Here is a 4,484-nt window from a genome sequence, read left to right on the forward strand (position 1 = left end):
TGCTCAAATATTTCTTTTTCAAACACAGTTTGTGTATAAAAGTAGTTCTGAAAGGAATGCAAAGCTTCATGCTTAAACAGAAAGGATTTTCAAGTCCCAACACTTTATAGTTACTTAATCTCTAGCAGCTATTAAAGAAAAGATGTGTAAAGCAAGAAAAGACAAAAAAAAAAAAAGTTATGGTTATGGCATTAATATCCCCCTTGAAATTGTACATGCGCAGGTCCAGCACATTGTATTCCCAGCACTCATCCGGTTGACCTGCTGATAATGCGATGCTTCTCTTTTCCTAAGTTAGCAAGTACAGGGAAAAATACTCCAGTGAGATCCAGCTAACTGTAGATTTTAGTCACCTGGAAGTTAGGCATCTTGCCCAGCATCTTGTCCAGTCAGGTCTTTTTTGGGCTCTTTTATAAGCTGTCTTTGGTATCTGAGTCAATGCAGAGCATATCAACGTGAGTGTACACTTTTTAATATATTGGCCTAATCCTTTGAGCTCTGTGCAGATATCTAGAAGGTCCAAAATTGTCACATGCCAGCCCTGAGGAGCACTTCTTTTGTTGAACAGTTCCTTGGTCACACCAAGAGCAAGGTAAAAAGGTCACTGGTAATTGCATGATAAAAGCTATTAAGAAACTGCATCTGTCAGCGTGAAAGCTAGACCAGTGCCTAATAATGCTATTTTAATTTTTCAGGTGTTGAAAAAGCTAGTCCCTCTCCCAGTGGTACAGAAGAAAAGATTCCCACTGACATAGTCAGGAATTGGTCTGAGCCTGGAAGGAAACCCACCACAACAGTGTGAAGGCAGCTGGAGATGGAACTAATAACAGCTCTGGATGGATATGCAGAAACAACAGAAAAGTGATAAAACCACGGTTCTATCTCTGGATTACAACACAATTGCTATATTGGGTAAATGTTGCAGTTTTTATTTACAGGATTAAAAGTTTCCCATTTCAGTAATTAGAACAGCCGGACACTTATAAACCTGTATTTCTTTCTATGAGCTACTTCTCAAATTGACAAATACTATCTGTCTAAATACTTCCATGATTTAGATGAAAATGACTAGATGTGTGTTATTCTTTGTGTGAGGATGAAGCTCATCTCAGTGTCCTCTGTTTCACACCTTGTGCTTGTTTCCATTTTCTCTTTCTGCAGGGAACTGTTTGTCCCCTCCGCCCAGACCTGGCATTTGCTGCCCAACTCCTGTACTTCCTTTCTTCCTACTTGCAAATCTTCCTGTCACTCAACGCACCCTGGCTTAGCAGAGAGGACTTATTCTGTAGCTGCCTCTTCTCACAGCTTGCATATGTGCCAGCGGGGACTGCCAAGCCCAGGATCACCCTGGCCTGCCAGGGAGGCAGACCCAGCTCTGGACTGGGATCAGGAGCCGTCTGAAGGGGCCAGAGCATCCCATGGTACCAGCATATCATCTAACAACAGCTTTTGACATGTTTATATAGTTTGCTAATATTCTGATGGATCTTGTACCATGCTGAATTTATGTGGTATACACTAAGTATACATGAAGTTAAAGCGCATGTTTTCTGACATTTAAAGGACATTTTACCATGGCAGCAACTACTGAAAGTCTGAAATGCTCACTGACGCAGAAGGCTGTCACAGACACAGCTTTTCCCAAGATGGTTATAACAAACTGGTGTTGTTCAGTTTTTAGACATGCTTTACCTTTTCAAAGGGTGAGGGTAAGAACCAAATATTTAACCCAGTAGCTTTCTAGCAGACGTAAGCTGGAACCATTCCAGTCCACTTTAACCCCTGGACATAATGTTTACTCACTAGACGGTAGAATGCCAGCTGTTATAATATGCACAGCTCTGCTCCAGCACACAGCCCAAGTAGATGTATTTATACAAGCTGGAGGGATTACTTACAGACAAATAACCACATAAGATGATGCTAATAGACAGCTACACTATGGAAAGCAGAGCAAGGGAAAGGATCCACGTTCAAAAGAAGTCTAGAGTTTGCAAAATAAAATCTGCTAGCAAATTTCTGATCTACTCATGGAGAAAATCATAAGGAGTACAACACAGCAGGGCTTCTTTTCCAATGTGTGGCACTTTTGCCCTGCAGTGCTGTTTGAGGTGGTCATGAACCACACAAAGTGCAGAACTGAAATTTGTTTACTCTCATTTTCCCTGAAGTCCTGTCATATTTCTCCTTTTAACCCTGTATGATTCCAAGTGTAAAAACAAAATTTAAAACAGCATTTTTTGCTGAATTTCTGTGGTTGGTTCTCTCTCAGAGTCTAGCTTTGGTCCTTCTCCCATTTCTCCCTACCCATATCTACAGAGCCATCCATCTCTCATTCAACCTGACCTCCTTGTTCACAGACAGGTCTGCTGGGATGCCAGCCTCCTCTGCTGCTAACCCTAACCTCAGTCTCCTCCTTTCCAACACAATGTACCTGGTCATGTTCTCGTCTAAAGCTACTCTGTAACCAGACAGCTTTCCTGCTACTTGAGTGCTGGTAGGCTCATTAGATTGCTATGATTTATGGATGTGTGTAATTAATTTACATCAATAGGCTCTCCTAAGCCTTTCAAGGAGCCACATTCATCAAGCCCTTCAAAAGTTTTGGCTTTCTGACTAATCTCGGAACTATGTATTCTTTATTCCTGTGCCTGATTGAGTTACTGAAATCCCAGTTTATGGCATTTTCCTATTAAATATGTAGTTTCCCAAAGGCTAGTTGAAATAGCTAAGCACTCAGAATGAAAGAAATATTGAACTTTTGGCAAACATTTAGTATCCACTTTACAGTGGTAGAAATTACTCTGGGTCATTATTGTTGGAAGTAGTCTCTCCAGGCTGAAGAGAGATTTTTTACTGAAAAGATGTAATCGGAAAATGACATTGTCTTCATCCATACCGTGACTTAATTTGCAAAAGGTTCCTGAAGACATTCACTACCTATAGGCCCATTTGGAGCAATGGGAAGCATTGCCTAATACCCAGAGCATAGGATTAAGAGGTTTTAGGACATTCTTCTCATTGTCACACTTATCATGACTCCTTCTGCGAGTATTTCAGGCACATCATCTTTGACTAGCTTTTTCTCTGATGAAATGCGGTCCTGAATAAGCATCTTGTATTTCACAATTGAGTTGAAAGGGTTTACATTTGTAAAATGTTTTGAACATGTAATGTACCAAGTAAGGAAAAATACAGCCAGTTCCACTATATTTGTTAGGTCCAAAAATGTGGTTTTCTGTGATTTCACACCTATGTTTAAGGGTGAACTGTTATGTGAGGCAATAGTTAGCCCTACAAGCAAATAGCAATGTTTTCACTAATGGCAACAGGAAAACATGAGTATAAAAACCGTTAAATGCCTGTAGGAAGAGAGTATTGAGCTAACATTGCCCATCTAGACAGCAAAGGTCAGATGCTGCCTTGCCAAACAGTCCTGTCCATTTTGCCTGGATGACACAGAGTAGAAATTTAGGTTGATTTTTGCCCTTTCTGGTGAGATCCCTATAAACATTTTGATGATCAACTCAGAAACGGCAGGCTGTGGCTTCCCCTTCGGCTCCTAGGCAGTGGGGAGTGCCCATTAGAAGCACAGTCATGCTGGTAACGTTTCCAAGGAAAACAGCACAGGGAAGGAATTGTCTGTGAGAAATCCTGCATGTTAAGAGTGAAACGTGGTCCCTCGGTTTGGGACCCAGTGCCATGGAGAGACAGAAATGTGCATTTCCTGTAAAAAGGGAAGGCAATGCCGTCTTATCCCAGCACCAGCAATCAGCTGCAGTCTTCGTTCAGATTTTCGCTGCGGCCAACTTTGAATGTCCAGGCTTAGGTCAGAAGGAGGTTTAAGGCTTCCTGTGATCTCACCCACTCCAGAGCCTTGCTAAAACCTTTGCAGCCAAAGGTGGGGTAAGAGTGGGAGCACTTCCTGCTGGAAAAGCTGGCAGGCAGATGTTAGCTCAGTGTTTTTAGGGTCAGGGGTACCTGGGTCCAGCTCAGCTTGGACGACTGGGAGGCAGTGGCAGGATGGGTGAGAGGGAGCAAGCCCTGCTTGTTCTAACTGAAATGTCTTGCCCCATCCTAGCACTGTAGAAATGCTCATATAGAAGTAAGGGGGTGGAGGTATTCACAGGGATGAGTTCATTTTGCACTTAGAGTGAGGATTCAGTTTATTCATTAGGCCACCAGATTTTCCATCTTCCTTTTCAATACAGAATGGATTCTTTGAGAATTTGTGTTCATAGAGAGGTTAGAGCCAATTAATACCGAGTCCTTTAAAGAAGCATAGTATTGCTGTTTGCATATCATCCTACAGAGGTTTGCACTCCTCATGACATGGTGAGGTTAGGTTCTCCTTCAGTTTTCTGACAGGCTGTTTTTTCAAGGCACATGCTAAATTTGCAGGCCAAACAGTGCCTGTATTGTTATTCCCAATGCCTTGGTAAGTAATGTACAATATTTAGAGGCATTGACTAGTCACATAAGTG

The 4,484-nt window shown here is 41.9% G+C and overlaps 1 long non-coding RNA gene across 1 annotated transcript; it reads left to right on the top strand.

The window, feature by feature from the left end:
* Positions 1–679: 679 nt before the first annotated feature.
* LOC143173030 (uncharacterized) lies at positions 680–3,212 on the top strand. Its single transcript, XR_012997445.1, has 2 exons — positions 680–912; positions 1,162–3,212. It is a non-coding gene; the product is annotated as an uncharacterized LOC143173030 (long non-coding RNA).
* The last annotated feature ends 1,272 nt before the right edge of the window (positions 3,213–4,484 follow it).

This window comes from Aptenodytes patagonicus, chromosome Z (assembly GCF_965638725.1).
Source record: "Aptenodytes patagonicus chromosome Z, bAptPat1.pri.cur, whole genome shotgun sequence".
In the NCBI taxonomy this organism is placed as follows: domain Eukaryota; kingdom Metazoa; phylum Chordata; class Aves; order Sphenisciformes; family Spheniscidae; genus Aptenodytes; species Aptenodytes patagonicus.